Raw genomic sequence first — 21330 nt, forward strand, 5'->3', positions numbered from 1 at the left:
AGGACGGCCCTTGTGAGGAGGAGCTTGAGGATTCTGGCCCATGGAAAGAGTGATACCACCAACCCAAATGACAGACGGTCCCCGTAGGCTGGGTGGGGCAGCACTGACCGGAAGGGCTCCCACGTGCGGCCCGCTGGAGCAAAGATGCTGAGAGGCTGAAGACACTCGGCTCCCCAGGGAACCACGTCACTTGAATTTTTCTGAGCCTCAGCTTCCTCCTGTGAAAATGAAATGAATTAGAACCTGCGAGGGCGAGGCATTACAGGCATTAGATGAGAACATGGGGGCAAAGCATGTGGCTCATTTCCTGGGACGCAGCAGTGTGAATACAGACTTTTTGAATGAGTATCATCAAGAACTCTCAAGCACGTGAGTCAGGAAGGGTGTGGAGACCTGCAGTTTGTTTAGAGATGAGGATGGCGTTGGGTTTACATTTAAGAACAAAAGAGAAGCTGGGCTAGGAGCTCTCTTTTTTTATTTCTATTTTATCATTGAAAATCGGGGAGAAGAAACATATGAGTTCACGTATGCATGCACACGTGTGTGCATACACACACACACACACACACACACACAAACTGGGTAAAACTAGTGATGCCTCTGGCTGAGGACATGCTGTAAGTGAGCAAAGTGGACCATGGAAAAGGCTCTAACTTACAGATGCCCATTTGGGGGTTTATCAAGGCCCATTTAATGGTGATGCTTTTGTCTAGTTTTAAAACCTAAAATTTTTAGCGTTTGCAAGGGGGGATGCCAGGCTTCCTGGTTACTTGCATAGGTGTTGGGTGGATGTTCAGTCAGGGAGGTGTGATACTTCAAGCATCTCTCATACAGGATCAGCACTGAAATACATAAGGTCACAAGATGGTGAAGCCAGAGAAGTTAAGGAGAAAAATCAGGATATAGATGGGCTCTATATAATTGTTACTGTCAAATACATATTATTTGCAAATGTTTATTGTAAAATTCATTGTAGAATACACCTCATTCTTGCCTCTAGACAGTACAACCATTATTATGTGTTGCCATGCTGTTACTAATACCATCAGTGTACCCTTATGTTTTTATATCTTTGATAATTCTGTTATTTATTATGACTGTCTAGTTCATATTGGCTGGCTACATTACCAGTATTGAAAAGCAAAGATATATTGGTTTAGCAAGAATCATGGGAATGAGTACTGAAGAGTATAGAACCTGGCCAGTTACAAAGATTTAGTAAAATAGTTCTTGATTGCTTGATCTCTTCCAGAATCACATTCTTGCTGAGTTCTTCCCGCATAAATTCTTTTTTTTAGATTTTTAAATGTTTATTATTTTTGAGAGAGAGAGAGAGAGAGGCAGAACATGAGCAGGGAGTGGGGGGCAGAGAGAGAGAGGGAGACACAGAATCTGAAGCAGGCTCCAAGCTCTGAGCTGTCAGCACAGAGCCCATTGCAGGTCTCGAATCCATGAACCATGAGCTCATGACCTGAGCTGAAGTCATACACTTAACAGACTGAGCCACTCAGGTGCCTCATTCCTGCATAAATTCTTGAGCCATGTTTCTAAAAGCATGACCTGGTGTCAGAATGTCCCACCACATCATTTATTTTGCAATGTTCTTTAAAAAATGTTTTAAGTAAGCTCAGTACCAAGAGGACCACATTTCTTGGGCCACTTCAAAAATGGAATCCTTTTTAATCCCCATCACTATTTCACCCATCAGAGTACACTTACGATGAGCAGTGAGTAATGTATAGAATTGTTGAATCACTGTATTGTACAGCTGAAACTAATGTAACATTGTACGTTAATTAAACTGGAATTAAAACTTAAAAATATATTCCTTCTTACTTCAAAAAATGGAATCCTTTAAAATTTTTTTTAATGTTTATTCATTTTTGAGAGAGAGAGAGAGAGCCAGAGACAGAGCGTGAACGGGGGAGGGGCAGAGAGAGAGAGGAAGACACGCAATCTGATGCAGGCTCCAGGCTCTGAGCTGTCAGCACAGAGCCTGACACGGGGCTCAAACTCAGGAATGGTGAGATCAGACCTGAGCTGAAGTCAGACGCTTAACCTACTGAGCCTCCTAGGCGCCCCCCCCAAAACAGAATCCTTTTGAGGAGACAGTGGCAGGATGCAGTGGAAGAAGAGATGTTTGGATATCAGATGTGGCTCTGTTCCTACCTTCTTGGATCTTTTTATATGGAGGTATTTGAGGAACCTAAGCTATCTATCCATCTCTTACAGTGAATTTGAGGGAGATTTCAAGAAGTCAAAATACTGCATCTTAATACTGGGGCTATTTTACAAGTTTGCCATTAGGAAGAGTCAAGGTCTTGTTTGAGTTTCAGAGAATGATGAGAGGCCCTGGCATTACTCAGATATATCCATCTTAATTGCACTTAGGCTTGTTCCGGGAGCTGGGACGCATGGCTCGCGTAGGCAGACCCAGCTATGGGGAGCGCTCTCGCTGCTCACCAGGGAAAACTGTGCCATTTATTCCGAGAATGTGCAGAAACAGCATTTGATTGGGAAGAGGCCTTAGGTCATTTATCTCCCACTTTTAAAATGATGAGATCGATGTGTCTCCCCAGTGGGCTGTCCCCCTTCTATTCAGCAACAATACACTACTTCTTTTCAAAGAGAAATATGCTTCCAATAAGGGGGGATGGAGGCGGGGGGTGGTAGCAAAGGGGATCAAGCAACTTTCATTGAAGGATTCATTTTTGATTGAAATATTTTGTTCTAATCTCCAACTTCCTTTTAAACTTGGCAGAATGACCAAAAGAAAAACAATGTCCCTCCCTAGCCCAGTTTACGGCCTGCCAGAGCAGAGGATCTGGTTACTTCTTCCAAATTGTATACGTTGGGTTGTTGGATACATTCTTTTTTTTTTTTTTTTCTTTTTAAATCTATTGCTCATATACATAGGGGTTTCTTTTAATGGCATGTCAAAGTGGACTTTGGTGAAAAACCACAGGAGAAAAAAAAAAACAAAATGAAAAAATATAGATCAAATTTAGCTGGCTATTTAATACTTTTTTTTTCTTTGAGTATGTTGTGGAAGGAATTCTCTGCAAGTGATACATCCTGTAACTGTAGGCAGATGTAATCCCTTGACCGTGATACCAGCAAAGATTTCCCTTCGCGTTGGAGCCATTCGTGGCCATTTTGTTCCCTCCCACAAAGAGGAAGTGCACAGGGAGGAGAACATTCTGGGCCATGTGCACACCCTGTAATGTTCCACAGTTGTGTTTACAATTCCCAGGATGCCTTGTGAGCCTGGCCTCGGAAGGGAAAGAAGCCCAGGGTGTTACAACCTGGGGTTGGGATGTGTGGAGTGCCCATGGGGCACGTTCTCTTCTCAGCAAGCTCTTTCTCCTTCTTGCTGCCCATCTGCCTCACTTGTTGCTTTAAGCCTCCTTCAGACTCACCTCCTCAGGACACAGGCTGGGGCGGACCCTGTCCAAATCCAGCCCGTACTCTTCTTGGTGCTCTTCGTAGTGTGTCCCTGCGACGTCACTCTTGGTGTTATATTCATTTGGGCTTTTGCCTTTTCTCTATAATTATGTTAAAAACATATTTTTCCCCTCATTGTGGGAAGTGCTTTTTCTAGTGGCAGACAGGAGAAGATTCCACCTGTTTACCCAGACCAGAAAGAGCGGGAGGGGTGTCTTGTTTGCGGCCCCCAGAAGCACACCCTGTGACAGTAGTTTGAGGGTAAATGGCTTACTGGGAGAGGGTCCCAGGAGATCCCAGTAGAGGAGGGGGCAGGGAAGAAGGGAAGGTAAGGGGGTCACCAAAGGGCTCATCAAGCTAGTGGCTACTGTGGGCAACTGGGTCTTAATCTTTGCCAGTAGCACCCCCCTCCCCCACACCGGGTATGACAATCAAAAATGTCTTCAGACAGGGCCATAAATTCCCTGGGTGGGGGCAAAATGGCCGATGGTTTGGAAGCATGGGGACCACAGGGAGCTCTGGGCACCTGCAAATACTGGCCATCAGAAGTCTGGCTGGCGAGTGCTGGGATGAGGAAGCCGACCGGATGTGCCACCGTTGGGCCCCGGAGTATCTGCTGCATCCTCTTCTAGAGGCTGAGGAGGGAGCAGTCTGGAAGGGTGTTTTAACTCAAGTTGCGGTGTCCAAAAAAATACCATAAACTGGGTGGTTTATAAATAAAAAAATGATTTCTCACAGTTCAAGAGCCTGGAAATCCAAGATCAGGGTGCTGGTACAGTCGGGTTCAGACTGTATTCTCATACTGTACAGAGCAGAGAGAGGAAGCAAGGGCTCTGGTGACTTTTTACGGCCCTTACTGCATTCATGAAGGCGCCACCCTCATGACCTCATGTAATCCTACTTACCTCCCAAAGGCTCCACTTTCTAATACCATCACATTGGGGGTAGGGTTTCAACACATAAATCTGTGGGAGACGCCAGCGTTCGGTCCATAACAGAATATTTCCGTTTGAATATCCAGTGGGTGTCTTGAGTTCAATTGGTCTCAAACAGACCCCATGAATCTCCCTCCAAAACTCTTAAATCTGCCCCCTTCCTGTAATTTCTTTCCGGTTGGTAACCCACTTATCAGAGAGGGTTCCTAAACTTCTCCTTTTCACCCTGCATCCCTCCACCCACCTCCCACCCAACACAGCTCATTCCACTTCAAGTATCAGATCTGTTTCCTCTTCACAACTTCCCGACACGGCTCTGGTGCACGCAGCCTTGGTTCTTCATCTGTCCAATATCGGTACTGCCTCTGTGCTGACCTCTGCCTTCCAAGTCCTGTCTGATTATTCTCTCCAAAGGCAATATGACCATCACCATATTCTACTTGAAATCTGAAAAAAATAGTTCCCACCACTCTCTGAATGAACTGCCAAGCGTTTATCCAGGCATATGAAGTCCTCTGCTGCCTGAGAAGGGAGGCTATCAGGGTGATTTAGAGGCAATCCTCCCTGGATTCAAATCTTGGCAACTCAGGTTAATTATCTGTTTTTTTCTCAACCTCAGTTTCTCCAAATGTGAAACAGGGATCGACAGTACCTGTGTGAGTAATCTATAAAAAGCACTTTGAACAGGACCTGGCCCATGTGAAGAGATCAGTAAATGTTCTCTATCATTGTTATTGCCTGACTTCCAGGGCTGTCATGAGTGTGAAGTAAGGGGACAATTCTGGAAGTGCTCTGCCTGCCATATGTCATCTTACTACTGCATCTTGCTCCTCATCGGTGACACAGACTTGTCGGCTCTGGGCAGGGGGTGGGGGAGTGCGGAGGGACACAGGAAGGGTTAGCACACTCCCAGCGCCGGCACATCAGTCAGGAGGCAAGGCCCCCAGTAGAAAAGGACACGTGGAGTGTGCCTGGGTGGGGACAGAGCTTTGGGTCTCTGCTGTTCCCGCAATGAACTCTTATGATTTGGAGAAGCACCAGTTGACTCATCAGGTTTTGACATTGGCTGCAGAGCCTGATATGCCTCCTGACCAAGAATTCACCACTCTGTCCTGTGACCCTCATCGGGAGCACAGTTAAGGGACCTAGAGTGTTCCCAGGACACAGTGACTGATTGAACTGAATGTGTGGAGCCCATATTGTCCATGGCTGGTCCTCTGCATGACACTTGGATGGGCCAGAAAAGGCACAGGCTGGCAGGTTGCTCCAGGGCCCCCTACCAGACGTCTCTAGGAGACAGTTGGCTTGGGGAGGGAAGACAGGAGGTGTCCTTGAAAAGGTTCACCTTAGAGAGCAAGCTGGAAGCACTGGGTGAGGTGTTGGCAACAAATGTCACATTTTTAACAAATGAGAAGATACTTCCCATCTTGCTACCTCAGTAACAGAGACAGTCTCCTTGGTTTCTTTAAGGGACCCACTCTGACAATTATCTGGTAGAGGTTCAGATCACAGATTTGGGACAAAAGTCTCAGGGTTCAAACTTCAGTCAGTGCCACACTAGCCAGTGTGACCTTATGCAAGTAGTTTTATTTTACCATGCCTCAGTTTCCCCATCTGTGAAGTAGAATATTAATAATACCCACCTACTGGAGTTGCCATGACAATGCAATGAGTGTGACATGCTAGGTACTTAGAACCGTGCCTGGCACATGGTAAGTGCTGTGGACGGGAGCATCAGCAACGATTTCAAGGAGGCATTTAGGCCATTGCCTCAGACTGAGGGACAGAAGTGCTGGGTTTGGGTGTGATGGTACAGCAGGCCCCAGGCTCTGGTTTGTACCCCATCCCAGAAGGGTTCCAGATTGTTTTCTCCCTCCCTGCCATCTCCGCCCATCCTCTGTTCTCATCAGCCTGGGTGGGCTTGCTTTTCTCTTCTCTAGGGAGCTTCTCCCTTCGGGTTCTACTTGCCAGCCACTCCTTGACCTCTGGGGTGTTGTGGTGGTAAAAGCTCTCTGCTATAACCAGCTCTCAGGTCCCACCCCATGCTTTGCTGTTTTCCTAAACCCAGCCCCACCCTCCGGTTAAAAACATCTCTTTGTTAAACTCCCCTTCTTGCTTGGCTTGAGTGCGCCATGACAGATCTGAAACCTAACCCCAGCCAGTGGAATCCAGAATTCTCAACCAGTCCACCATACTCACCCTCCTGGGACACAAGAGGTGGGTCACATCTCTTTCATCTTCTAACAAAAACCGACTTGAGCCCCCTCCATCTTGGGGTGCTGAGAAGCCCCGTGCTCAGTTGGAACCTGCCCTTCCTTCATCCAGAGAGGCCAGCAGAGGGAGGAAGGAAGGCTCTGAGGAGGCTTGGTCCCTGTGCCGACTTCCTGCTTCAGCTTCTCTAGCATGGCATCATGGTGGTCACAGGGGAAAGCTGCCTTGCATGGTCTGGCTGTCCTTGTCTGCTGTGTGCGGCCTCATTTTATTCTTGCAAAATCCTTTTGAGGTGCAGACTTCTCTTCACACCAGAAATGAGGAAACTGAGGCCTACAGAGATTAGCTACCTGATCCGCACTGTTTATATTAGAACGTTCCAGTTTTCAAAATGAAGTGTTTGTTTTCCAAATCGAATTTCTGGCATTAGAATAATCTTAAATCAACTATGGGCCTCCCTACCCAGGGGCTGGCTCACTGGGTGACTGTGCCGTTCAGCTGATATGCTCAGTGACTCCCCCACCCCCACCCCCCGCACCGAAACTGTCCTGTCTTTATCACTTTTTCTTTCTTCTTCTCTGTTCTCTCCCCAGGTCCTCTTCCTTAACTCTCCTTCCCCCAGTTACATTTTGAGAGGTCATTAAAATCCAGAGTGAGTTAGCAAGTTCCATTAACACCCTTTTTCTTTTCAAACAGACCGTGAGCCTTTCCAGATTCCCCCTCCCGTCACCCACTCACCATTCAGCCACATTTAAGCCCACTGCTGACAGACGGCCTTCCCCTCTTTCCAAATGTTGCCCTCCCCAGCCAAGAATATTCTATGCACACATTGTTGCTGGAAGGGTAACATTTGCAAAGTCTTAACATTCTGAGTCTCATATCCGCGGGAATAATTCTTCTCAGAGTAGTAGCTGGACAAATCCTCACTGAAGGGTGTAAGTTCCGAAGATCATGGAACTGTAGAGCTGGGCGGCCTCTCAGAGACCTCCCTCTCCAGACAGATGAAGAGCCTATACTGTAGAGCTCAGGGGACGTTCTAGAGTCCACTGAGCCTGGCCCGGGATCTGGGCCTGCGGAGCCTCGGGCAGCGCACAGCACCTTTCCACCATCTCGCATCTTCATCTACTTCCTGCCTAACGACAGTGCCTGGAGTGGGTTAAGCAGGTAGACAGAATAATGGTCCCACATGGTGCGGACATCCTAATCCCTAGACCCTGTGAATATGTTACTTTATGTGGCAAAGGAGACTTTGCCGAAGTGATTAAGTTAATAGTTTTGGGATGGGAAGATCATCGGGCTTACCCTAGTGAGCCCAATGTAACCATAAGGGTCACATATGGGGGCAGGAGAGGCAGCAGACAGAGAAAGGGCCACAGTCAAGGAAAACAGGCAGCTTCCAGAGGCTGGAAAGAAAGGGCAAGGAGCAGATTCACTCGTAGAGCCTCCAGGAGGAACACGGCCCAGCGTGTGCCCTTGATTTTAGCCCAGCGAGACGAATTTTGAACTTCTGACCACCAGAACTGTAAGATAATAAATCTGTGTTGTTTTAAGCCACTAAATTTGCAGTGGTTTGTTACGGCAGGATTAGAAAGCTTAATCAGGGCATGTAGAGTACTCAGAACAGAGTTTGGCATATGGGAAGTGCTCCCTAAGTTTGCTTAGTGTTGTCAGGATTTCTCTCCACCAGGCTCCAGGTTAGACTCAGGAGGTGACAGTGATAAGAACAAGGACACTGCCCACCACCCAGCAGCAAGTTCCTGACATCATAGAGTTTACATTCAGGAGGAGGGGACAGCATGCAAATAAAGAAGTAAATAAATGTTAATGAGGAGAAAGAAAACAAAGGAGACCAACATAGATCGCTCCTGGGCTTGGGTCTATTGTAAGTGGTAGGGTTGGCAAAGGCCTTCTGAAGAGGTGACCTTGAGCAGAAGCCTGGGTGCAGAAGGTGGGGGCAGGTGGGACTCCCCAGGCAGATGGAGCAGCCAGTGGGAAGGCCAAGGTCAGGGAGAGCAAGAGGCCGTGTTGGGTGTAACAGAGTGAGGGGGGCTGAGGAGTGGGGCCTGGAAGGTGACAGTGGAAAGGGGGCCTCCAAGGTCATAGTTAAGAAATTAGGATTTTACCCTGAGTGGAGTGGGGGGCAAAACCACACCTGACTTAGTTTTTAAAGGATCATACAGATTCAAGGGCTTCCCAGTTGGGGGGGCTATTGGCATTGGGGGCAGGGATAATAATTAGCTGTGAAGGATTGTCCTAAGTGTTTAGGATTCTCATCCTCCAGGCATTAAAGGGGACAAGCATTGTTGTGAAAACCCTAAATGCTATTTCCAAACACCTTGGGGAATGTGGGTTGGGTGGAACCACCCTGACTAAGAGGTAGAGTGGAGGCTTGAGGCTCTGAGGCACTTAGTAGAAGCAGAGAGAGAGAATGGTACTGGGCAGGGGCAGTGGAGGTGGGGAAGGCAGAATTTATGGGATTTAATGATGAACTGGATGTTAGAGAAATCTGAGGGCAAGGAGGACCCCAGGTTTTTGAAAATTTACAGTCTGCTTCCCCCAAACCCCAAGGTTTGCTTGATGGAATGACGTAACGATGTAAAATTACATTTTAATTTTGGGATACCCATAGGAGATGTTCAGGTAGGTGTTTGAGAGTGGAGACCAGAGGGAGGTCAGGAGGCAGAGAGCAGTTTGGGGGTCCCCATGGTTGGTAAAGCCATGAAGCTGGCTGAGATCAGCGGGGGAGGGAATGTTAATAGAGTGAAGCTGAAAGGCAGAATGTGGGGCTCTGGACACTCAGAGTTCAGGAAGTGGAAAGGATCGGGCAAAGAGAACGGAGAAGGATCAGCCAGTGTGGAAGGAGAACTAGAAGAGTGAAGGTTCTGGAAACTTTCCAGAGAGAGTGTGCCAGGCAATGTGTGGGGCCCTTTCAGGTAAATCACCTCATCAGCTACTCACATCAGCCCTATGAGGCTCGTGGTATATTGCCGAGAGAATGCTCTTCAAGAACATAATCCTTTCGCTTTAGCTTTTGGCAAATGAAACATGTAATTTCAGGATGATTATGCTCATTCTAAAGCATGTTGCCCTTACGTAGCATCTGCTGAGCACAGCTCGGACGTAGTGGGAGATGGGTGTTCTCCTGTGTGATGACACTCCTGTGGCCTCCACCATTTTTAGGAGCTCAAGAAGGGAAAGGAAGCCTCCACCCCTTTGGTCCATTGGATTTTGTGAATGTTTCTAGTAAAATACAAGCGAGCAAAAAATTCTGTAAAATGAAGTTTCTCCAGCCCCTTTTAAAGCTAGCAAATGCTATCAATTTTTAAAATTTACCTTTATTTTATGAAAAAAATCCCAACCCATGCTCTTTTTGTGGTAATGGTACCTCTGCTTGATGAAGTATTCTGCAGCCATTGAAAATGTTTCTGAGAAACAGAAAATAATGTAGAAGAATGCCTATATTTTAAAGTTAAGAAGGCAGATTATGACATTGTAGATCCAATAGATCAAAGCCATGTAATGTAAACAAAACAGATGTGCAGGAAAAAACCCCAACATTGTAAAGAATCTGCCAAAATATTAATAGTGGCTTTCTCTGGGGGATAGGAAAATAAGAAATATATATATCTTTTTCTTGATTTTATGTATTTTCCAGATTTTTGTAATGAGTAGATATTATTTTAGAACACTGTGGCTCAATAGAACTTTCTACGGTGATGGAAGTAGGCTCTATTTGTACTGTCTAATCCAAAGCCACCAGCCACGTGTGTGGCTGTGCACTTGAAATATGATTACTGTGACTCAGGAACTGGATTTTTAATTGTATTAAATTATACACAGTTAAGTTTAAATTTTAGTAGCCATATGAGGTTAGTGACTACTGTATTTGACAGTGCACGTTTTCAAAAATGTTAATTGATTTTTGAGAGTGTGTGAGAGAGAGAGAGAGAGAGAGAGAGAGAGCAAGGAGGAGAGGGCCAAAGAGAGAGGGAGACACAGAATCTGAAGCAGGCTCCAGTCTCCAGGCTGTCAGCACAGAGCCCGATGCGGGGCTCCAACTCACAAACCGTGAAGTCATGACCTAAGCTGAAGTCAGACACTTAACCTACTGAACCACCCAGGCGACAGTGCAGTTTTAAAGTGCAAAAATAATATGAAGAAACATATTATATCACAATAAAGCTGTTAAAATAATGTAAATATTTAAAATGTGTTTACGAATATCAAGGTTTGGAATTTTATTACAATACAGAAGTGAAATTTGACTTCATAATAGAGACTATGGACACAGCACAGGAAAATGTTGGGGTTTTTATTTAAATAGTTTATTTTCTATTATCAGTAAAAAAAAAACAAAAAAAAAAACAAAAAAAAACAACCAAAACAATGATACGGTGTTAAGCTCATTTGTACCTGAGTTCTGTTTTAGACTAGAAAGAAACAATCACCTGGGTGTCATTAGTTGTTATTCTGCAACAACTTTTGCTATTATGAAAAATATTCTTTTGTAAACAAACACATTGAGATCTTTACACAAGTTCAAATCATGCGAGTAAATATATTTGAGTTGGGAACAAAGCTTGTTATGCCCACTTTACTGACGTGAAAAATAAAGTCCTAAAGGTTTCATTTCCCAAACATGAAGTAAAGGCAAAGCCCAGAGGATTTTATCGTCTTTCACAATATGGACAGAACGATTTCCGATAACCTGTCTTGGGAAGGAGGTCTTCCCCAAGGAAGTGGAAAGATTTGCTATTTTAAGGTCCTTTCAATGAAGGGTTTTTTGTCTGCTTGGTTAGTTGGTTTTGTTTTTGTTTGGGGGCTTCTAGAACTGTCCTAATAGTAGTTCACAGGAAGCAAGGCACTGCATCTATCAAAGGTCACCCTTCATTTGGTTGGATCTGTGTCTTTATGCTTTTCATGGAATACCAAACAAAACGCCCTTGTCTTTCATGTGAGCTTCCTCTGGACCCCCAGCCCCCCTGAAACTCCGTCCCTCTTCCCTCCCTCCACCACACACAGCCCCTGGTGGAGTTAGCCAATCGGAATTCTACATCTGGAAATTTAGAGAGATTTAGAAAGGTACTGAGCTCTCCTGGGATGGCGTTCCCTGGATCACTGAGGGGCAGTGGACACAGTATGAGCGAGATGACTTCAGCTGAACAGGGGCCGGGGGGCTCCCCGCCCCCTCCCCACGCTCTCTTCATTGGTGGCCCTGTTTGTTAAGAGCGGCAGGCCACAGCGCAACTTAACACAAATGAATCTGCTGAATGTTTTCAAGCCTAAAGTCTCAATCCTTTTTGGTTCAAGTTCTAGGGAAAGGTTGGAGCCAGTTGTGATTTAAACAAATAATAATAATAAATTGGTTCACTCGTCTGTCAGAACGGCCAAGAAATATTCACATGAGGAGAACTGTCCAAAAAAATGAAGAGTAGCTCTCTTCCAAGACAGATCTCTGGAACTCTCTCCCTCCCTTGCTCAGAACCACTTCCTCTCCTCAAATCTCACTTTAAAACCTTCCTGTTTGCTTTAGCCTATGACTGACTCAGGCCCCATTCATCTTTCTTTCCTCTCTCCGCATGACCACATCCTTCCACTCTCCCCTCACCGTCCACCGTGAGAACACTTGCTGCCTCCCTCCTCCCTCCATTTCTCAGCCCCTTGCCCGTTACCCTGCGGGCCTGCACGGGCCACCCTCACCCGGCCCAGACATGTTTGGAAGTGTGAGGGCCTTCCCCACACGCGTGTTTGCCTTCTCCCTGGCTCTCAGAGCAGGCGGTAATGAATTTCAATGGCACTTCTGCCTAAAGAGGTACTTTACCAGTTGTAGTTTTAAGTTACAGGCTCAGACACTTGAGAAGCAGAACACAAAAGGACCTGGTAACGGGCCTGCGAAGATACCGACTCCCGGCCCTGTTTCCCTCGGGATACTTCAGGTAACGCCTGAGGGAGAGGTGGGAAAGAAACACATGCCAAACCAGAGCTGTTGTTTCACCTTGAGAACAGAGTTATAATCGTCTCAGCTGTGCTTCCTATTGCTCTCAAGTAACGAGGAAAGTAAACCCCCAGTAAAGGTCCCAGGGTTGGCCCTGGGAAAACAGTTCCGGAGTGAGCCCAAGTGTTTGAATTCTTTTTGTTCCGGGCGTACACGCAACCCTTTCTAAAGAGTGTGGTTTCAGGTTGGTTCTCTGGACAATGGGCAAGCTGTGGCTTTCCCACAATGCATTGCTTGTCTCCTCCTAAGATGGAGCATTCTCCCACAGACGTGGAGGTCAGTCTGTTCCACCTCCGTGGCGGCCTCACAGCTAGCTGTGCAAAAAGTGCGTTCAGAACCAAGAACCACATGTTTTATCTCACTTTTGGTCTTATCACAATAACAATAGCTGCCATTTTTCTACCCCATATTGTTCCCGAAGCACATTTGTCTTTGTTATGGGAAGTATGGAAGGCAGGTATTAATATTCCCCTTTTACCCTTAAAGGGTGGATGTGACTTGCCTAAGGTCACAGAGGTGGTGAGTGGGGGAGTTGGAATCCATATGAATCTTCAAGAGGAACAACAGACCAAACATAGACATCCCCAGATCAGTGTCTGGAGGGGAACAATCTGGAGAGGGCTTCTACATGATGGGCAAGGCGAATAGCACTTGGAGTTTGGCTTTCCACTTGGCTTATGGAGGTTTTCTTTGATTTCTGGTGGTAGATCTTCTTTTTCATCATACTTGCCTCATTTAAAAGCTTAGGGATGAGTCAGTGTTACCCAAGCTCACTCAAACAGGTGGCAGAATGATGGTGCCTGTGGTTAAACCCACCCGGGATTAAGTCTGGAGCAGTTAATTCTGCTGTATGAAAAACAAATAATAAAAAACACATTTAAGAAAACCTGGAAAAAGAAATAGTACGGAAAGAGCGCCAACCTGACTTTTGAGTGAAATTAATTATATATATGAGTGTATATGTGTGTGTGTGTATGTGTGTGCATTATAATAGACAATTTGTATTTAATTGTGTATTGGTTTTCTTCCTTTCAGGGCCTTCTTTATTATCTAGAACTTTCTCTGAAGGCTGGTGCCTTGCCCCGCCACTCGGATGGCAGTGTAGGTCCACTTGATGAGACCCGGGGCAGATGAGACAGACGATCTGGGGAAGGAGAGGGGGCTGTGAGCACAGACACGGGGGTTTTGAGAGCCATTTCTGAGTGCAGGTGGGGAAAAGGAAGCCACAGGGTCGGTGCAGGGTGCCTCCGTGCCACACCTGGGAGCGGTGACTTGAGAAGTGACTGACGTGTTTATTTGCTGTGAGGTCAGCTACAGCGCTGAGAGCAATAACACGATCCCCATAAAACAGACCCCCCATGCTGGGCCGCTTGCTGCCACACAAGGGGGGGGGGACCTAGTAAATGAGACGTTGCTTCCAACCCTCCCTAGGTCGGGGAGCCGTTCACTTTGTGGATGATGCAGCTTCTTCCTTGCCCTTCCATGTCAATCCACGGATGGCTTTTTAGCCCCTTTCTGGCTCGGTACTGCGTCTTTCAAATGAAGAGGAAGGGGAAAAAAGATTTAATTTCAGCACCTACGGCCCACTCTAACAAAAGGTTTTGTGAAGAAGGAAGTTGAAGCTGCTGGTAGAAGTTAGGGGAAAAAAGAATTCGAGTTACAAGGACAGCAGGAAAAGACGTGCACTTCAGAGTGGACCTCAGAGGAATATGAATGAAGAACACAGCTCTCTTTTCCAAGGCCAACACAGAATGAGGATGTGTTTTATGCAGGAGCAGCTGTTCTTGCCACTGGGTTTCTGCTTGTCATTCTTTCAAATGTCACAGTCAGACCCAGGAAATTCCCAGGGAAGTCCCCTGCATCACACAGTCTGCAGTTTCTCCGTTTTGAGTAGGAGTCAGTTGGATCTTGAGAGACCGTTTGATCTTCAGGAAGCTGTTACCACCAACGGGCTCTCCCTGCAGTCGGGAGACAGCATGGTTCCCTGAGACATAAGGGGAGAGGAGCGGGCAATGGGAATCCGAGTCCTAATTTCGTTCCTGCCACCACCAGCCTGGTGGCATTGGGAAAGGCCTGTTATGTCCCTTGTCTTCATGGCTTCATCAGTGAAATGGAATGCCATGGAGATGATGAAAGTGAAAGCATCTGCAATTGTGCCTCTAAGTGCTCAAGAAATTGTTCCTTCCTGCATGCCTACCTCAGTTTCCATCGGCAAAGTGAGGGCTTGGACCAGAAGATCTCTGATGCCCCTTCCACTCTGACCCTCCGTGGCTCTGCTGGTAACACCTTAAGATGTTCCAACGAACCCTCTAGTGAGCCTCGGCCCATCAGATTCTCTCCAATCACGAGAGAATCACTAGTTGTCACTTTGTGTCATAATTTTTATTTTCCCTTATCTTGATTTTTAATTTATCTTTTCTATTTTATGGCTTTTGCTTTTTTTAAGTTGTCACAAATCATTTAGGCAATAAGAAAACAAGTATGACAAACTGGATGAAATAACACATTAACTGAAAGCCAGGGAATAATACTGAGATAAGTGTAAATACTAATAAATCAGTCTTACTGGACACTCACTGTGTATGGAGAGCTGTGTGAAGCACTTTATACACATTAGGTCACTTAATTCTCATCATAACCCTGTGAAGCCACAATTATCACCCTCACTTTATAGATGAAGGAACAGTATTAGAGATATCAAGCAAGTTGTCCAAGGCCACACAATTAATGAGTGGTAGAGATGAGCCACAAATCCAGGTCTGGCTAAATCAGAACAGTGGTGTGCAGACAAGCAGGCTCTCAAAACAAAAAAACAAAAACAAAAACCAACCAAAACAAAAACAAACCCCTAAATCTTGATGTGCACCATTTATTTATTGATTTCCATTGTGTAAATACTCCCACCACAGCCAACTTCAAGTTATCAACAGCTTAAAATCAGCTCCTAAAACTCCTGAATATGTAATGATCTGCTCTTGCAAGCCAATAGAGACCAACCCCAAAACACTCCAAGGAGAGTCTGTGCTGATAACCACCTAGCAACACTCTCTCCCTGGATGGTAGGCTGGGGCTAGAGCTGATAGAAAAGAAGGGAGAAAAAGGAGAAGGTTTTGGATAGAGAGTAAAGAGAAACAAATTCATTCATTCGTTTATCCCACGAACCCTTACTGAATACCAGCCAAGTACCAAGCCTGTGTTATGTGCTTAGGACTCAGGCATGAGTAAGATGAGCAGGGTGTCCAAGCCTAAAAAGACCAAAGTATGTTGTGGAGAGAGAGACATGCAAACAAACAGTTAAAAACATTATGTAGTAAAAGCTTGTATGAGTCTGTGGGAGACCAGGTGAGGGAGGGATGGATTCTGCCTGATGGGCCTGAAGGATGGAGTTAGCCACATTCAATTGGAGGTTTCCACATAACACAAACTTTGCTTTCTTTCCAATGTATAGAGGGTCTTCTCTCACTGGAGAGACGTGCTCAGCTTAGGTGCATTTTAGAAGTACATAGAGAAACCAAAGATGGCATCAAGAAAGGAACAATGAGGCAGAAGCTCCTTGAGTTGGGAACGTTGTCTTATGGACCCCTATATTCTTGACACCAAGCACCATACTGGTATCAAGTAAATACTCAATAAATTCTTGTTGACTGGATGAATTGTTAATGAATAATGAATCGTGAGCTTCCGAGAAGGTGGTTGAAGGAAAGGGACTAATAATAAGTAAGAAATAAGCAGTGTGAGTAGTGATCCCTAGGCATATAAGGGATTGTGTAGAAGAATAGAGTGAGCACCCAAATACGACATGGGCAGAGACTCCAGATGCTCAGAGTAGAGGTGAAGTTCATGGAAGAGTGTGTGTTCTGGGGTGTGTGTTCTGCTACCTGGTGTGCCAGTGAGGGGGGTGGGGTGAGGGAGTACATTCTCTGTGAGGAGGATCCAAAGAGGAGGCAAATCTCTGGCTCCCAAGAATTGTACCATTCACTGTCTTGGCTTCCAAGTTCAGTTTGGGAGAGGCTAAAAAATAATTGGTACAGTGAAGTTTGGGGACTTCGATGGATTTCATTCCTGTTTGTTTGCTCTTCTCTTCTTCCGATTATTAGACATGTCCGCTGTTATGGAAAACCAGGAGTAGATTGGTCTTTCTTGGGACCCCAGATGGTTTTTGTAAGAAGTGCGTCTGCATGTGTAGTTTGTAGATTATTTTCTTTATGGCGACGCCTTGTATTTGTAGGTGGTTCCTAGTTTCTAAAGATCTTTCCCATCATTACTTTTGCTGGGTCCTCTCAGCGGTCCCAGGAGGAGGTTAGAGAAGATGCAAATGTCTCTCTTTTATACTAAAGGAGAAAGTTTAACTCAAAGAAATCAAGGCACTCACCCAAAATCACACAGTTGAAGAGCAAGGGCCCAAGATCGTTCATTTTAAATGTGGAGACCTTTGTATTCGCCCAGCTTCCCTTAAAATAATGCCTACCTCCTAGAGTGAGCAAGTCCTGGCCGAGGCATGGGAGCAGCTAGAAACGGTCCTTCGTACTTTTTGAGAACTTCTTTCTCTGCATTGAGAAATTGAACCTGCCTGCCCCAGTTTCTCAGCCACCTCATGACTCGGCGAGCAATTGCTTTAACTCTGACAAAATGAGGCCACCTTCAGCCTAAATGGAGCCCGTTTTCAGAGTAAGACCCTGTGTGGAGACAGCTCTTTCCTGCAAGGATAACAAAAGCATGCTTTTGTGTGTATTTCACTTGATGGAAAGGAATCCCCAGTGAGGCCATATTTTCCCCTTGAATTCTCTCAAGTCCAGAATGTATCCAAGTTTCCAAGATAATCTCAGAAGAGCCATTCATCTATGAAGATGGCCAAATTGTCTTCCAGCTCAGCAGACAGGGTATATTTGAAAGAGAAGGTGAGAGGGTGAGAAGAGGGGTGTGGGAAGGGGGTGAGGGAGACAGAGAGCGAAGGAGGGAGACGTATGAGGGGAAAATGGGTGTGGACAAACACTGATGGGGGAAAGGAAAGAAACCAAAGGGCCAGCCCTGACTCTGGGGTCCCATCTGCCAGGGACACTTGCAGCTGATTCTTTTTAGGACCTGTCACGGTCTGCCTGGTGAGCTGTCGCTTCTCATCACTTGGCTCTCACTGTGGATCTTTGTGTCATCGCTGTCATGAAGAGACCTGGCAGCTGGCGAAGGATTTCCTGGGGCGCTACCTGACCCGCCATTATTCGCCTCTTATCATCTTAGTGGAGTAGTTAGGCTGCTGTCAGAGGTAATGGAGACCATGCCACTAAGAAAATTGGCTGTAATTTATTTATCAATTGTTTCTGCATACCACAAAAGCGTCCTTCTACTTTACGGCTGGGTCTAAGGTATTTGAGAGCCCCCGAAGTTCATGGTTTTCCGGTATTCTAAGTTCTACTTATGGCCTTTCCTGTATATGACACACAACACCACCCTTGTGGCTTGCAGGCCGTTTTCTTCTTTGCTTTCTTTAGTCACAAATCATCCTGAGGCATCCCTTAAGTGCATTTGTATTGTTAAGTGCACCGGCTTGATTTGGTGTTAATTCAATTTGAGTGCCCTTAATATCTTGTGGGGGGTGATGCAATGCAGGCCGCCTGTACCTTGTAAAACCGGGTCCCAGGTCTGCCTGGGAGCAGAGCACCTTTCCCATAGCCATTTACCAAAGTTGCTGATAAAATTTTCATAAGGGAACCTTTTTAGTCTGACCCTATTGTGTTATTCTACCATTAAAGTCTCAGAGAACCGAGCTGGCTTCTAGTGACAGCTTATCACGTTCTCCATTATTGCCGCCTGCCCCAAGAGCTAACCGACTGGGTGTAGTGCCGCGTCCCCCCACCCCCTCCCGCTTCTGGTACTTTCTGGGAAAAGCTTATGGGCCAGCACCTAGGGGCTAATGGGCGATTGTCTCTCTGTGGGTGCCAGAGAGCGGAGAGCTCTTCCTGAGGAACTGGCTCCCTCTCACTTTGGAAAGCTTGACAGGCCCTGAAGCTCTTTGTGGAGGCTGTGAGATAAGAAGGGGAGAAGGGAAATAGAGTTAAGAGTCACAGAGCACTTTGCTTACAGCTCAGCCCCGGAGGCTGTGATGACAACTCTTTTTTTTTTTAATTTTTTTAATTTTTTTTGAATGTTTTATTTATTTCTAGGAGAGAGAGAGAGAGAGAGAGAGAGACAGCGTGAGCAGGGGAGGGTCAGAGAGAGAGGGAGTCACAGACTGAAACAGGCTCCAGGCTCTGAGCTTGCAGTCAGCACAGAGCCCGACGCGGGGCTTGAACCCACGAACCGCGAGATCATGACCTAAGCGAAAGTCGGACGCTTAACCGACTAAGCCACCCAGGCGCCCCTGTGATGACAACTCTTAACAGCCCTGACGCGCCACTTGAGTCAGAGCATATTTGAAATACTGGAGTTAGAAATCTGGCAACATCATTAACTCAGAAAGATTACCAAAGTCTGGGGTCAGGTATACCTGGGTCGGCATCCAAGTTCAGTGGCTTACGTACTTTGTGACGTTGATGCGGTTATTTTGTCTAGAAGCCTCAGTGCTCCCATCTGTGAAATGGGAGGATCGATATCTACTTCCTGAACTTTGTGCTGATTGGGACCACGCATGTAAAGAGCATGAAGGTGACTGGCACATAGTCAGCCTCTCTTAGGGTTATCTTACAATCCAGAGGTCCTGAGAGGTCCCGGGTGAGAAAGCTGGTTGGGACCGTGAGGAAGTTCTTTGGATAGCACAAGATGAGAGACAGAGAGCTCTGGTCTCCTGGCCCCATCAAGATTCCTTTCTATTGTTCCCACTGTGTCCCCAGGACTGTCCCCAGACATCAGGGGTTCGGGTGGATTTGGGGCATGTGAGACCACTTTCCCCCTCCTTGATGATGACATTTCTTAGCAGTTGAGTAACCTCTTCATGTCCTTCAGCCTTGTTTTCGTGACTGTGTATAAAGAACGGCTTGAGCCCGCCTGCCAGTGCGAGCACTGGCTTCCTTCCTTCTACTGCTCTGGGGAAGAAGGCATGGTGGTCAGAGAGACAGGAGGGGCAGATACTTTTTCAAAACAACATTTAAAAATTATTCTCATAAAACAATGCCTATTTCACTGTAGAAATGAGAAAATCTAGATAAAATGCAGCTACACAGTGAAAGAAAAATCATCTGTAATTCTGCCACTTGTAATCATAAGATACAGTGCCGTGTTTTCGTCTGTTTCTTCTTTTTTTTTTAATTTTTTAAAAATGTTTTATTTATTTCTAAGAGAGAGAGAGAGAGAGAGACAGCATGAGCAGGGGAGGGCCAGAGAGAGAGGGAGTCACAGACTGAAACAGGCTCCAGGCTCTGAGCTTGCAGTCAGCACAGAGCCCGACGCGGGGCTCGAACCCACGAACCGCGAGATCATGACGTAAGCGAAAGTCGGACGCTTAACCGACTAAGCCACCCAGGCGCCCCACCGTCTGTTTCTTCTTATGCATGCACGCAGGCTCGCTCGTTCTCTCTCTTGCTTGCTGTAGTGGTTAAAAGCACAGTCTGGCTCCACCACTTGGGCAAGCTGTTGCCCTTTTCTACTGTCCTTTCCTCATCTATAACCTAGGGTTTCGTGATCGCGCTCCTTCAGAGGGTAGTTAAAAGAAGCAAAGGAGCTCTTTCTTCTGGGTCGCGGACATGCCATCCAGATCGAGGAAGACCCGGAAACTTCGGGGCCACGTGAGCCATGGTCACGGCCGTATCGGGAAGCACCGGAAGCACCCAGGGGGTCGGGGTAATGCTGGTGGCATGCATCACCACAGGATCAACTTTGACAAATACCATCCAGGTTACTTTGGAAAAGTTGGTATGAGGCATTACCACTTAAAAAGGAACCAGAGCTTCTGCCCAACTGTCAACCTTGATAAACTGTGGACCTTGGTCAGTGAGCAGACACGGGTAAATGCTGCCAAAAACAAGACTGGAGCTGCTCCTATCATTGATGTGGTGCGATCGGGCTACTACAAAGTTTTGGGAAAGGGAAAGCTTCCCAAACAGCCTGTCATCGTGAAGGCCAAATTCTTCAGTAGAAGAGCTGAGGAGAAGATTAAGGGTGTTGCGGGAGCCTGTGTCCTGGTAGCTTGAAGCCACATGGAGGGAGGTTCATTAAATACTAAAAGTGCTTTTCTCTTCTGGTGTGGGTGTAAGTTCTTTAGCACTCCTACTTCTCTATCTGTACATTTGAAAGCCACCTAACAGATTGCAGGAGTAAGGGTACGAGGGCCTGAGCTCCTTTGCCAACTCCCCTCAGAAAGTGTGCAAGAGATAGCAACACCTAAAAGGACTTGGCCCATTACCTACCTTGAACATTTATAAAGTGAGAGTATTTGTCGATAGCATATTTGTGTATCTTAGAGTTGAAAGGCCTGTTTTTGCATTGTGTACTCTGAAAATAAGTGGGAGAATATACCCTTAACTGTTATGCATGGCTCAAAGCGGGGAGATTCAGGGTTTTTTTTTGTTGTGGGGGATTGTTTAAGTAAGCTGTACACTCCATATGGGGCTTGAACTCGTAACCAACCCAGAGATCGATTTGCATTCTCTACTGACTGAACCAGCCAGGTACCCCGAAAGGGGAAGACTCAGTTTGATAGGGCACATTTTAAATAGTGGACAGCATGATAGGATTGAAACAATTGTAATTCCTGAAAATAAAGTTTTTCTTCCTTGGTAAAAAAATAAAAAAATAAAAAAAATAAAAGAAGCAAAG

The 21330-nt window shown here is 46.1% G+C and overlaps 1 pseudogene; it reads left to right on the top strand.

The window, feature by feature from the left end:
• The first annotated feature begins 20241 nt into the window (after window positions 1–20241).
• LOC144232250 (large ribosomal subunit protein uL15 pseudogene) lies at window positions 20242–20753 on the top strand (annotated as a pseudogene).
• Window positions 20754–21330: the final 577 nt, after the last annotated feature.

This window comes from Crocuta crocuta, unplaced genomic scaffold, assembly GCF_008692635.1.
Source record: "Crocuta crocuta isolate KB4526 unplaced genomic scaffold, BGI_CrCroc_1.0 scaffold687, whole genome shotgun sequence".
Classification (NCBI taxonomy): domain Eukaryota; kingdom Metazoa; phylum Chordata; class Mammalia; order Carnivora; family Hyaenidae; genus Crocuta; species Crocuta crocuta.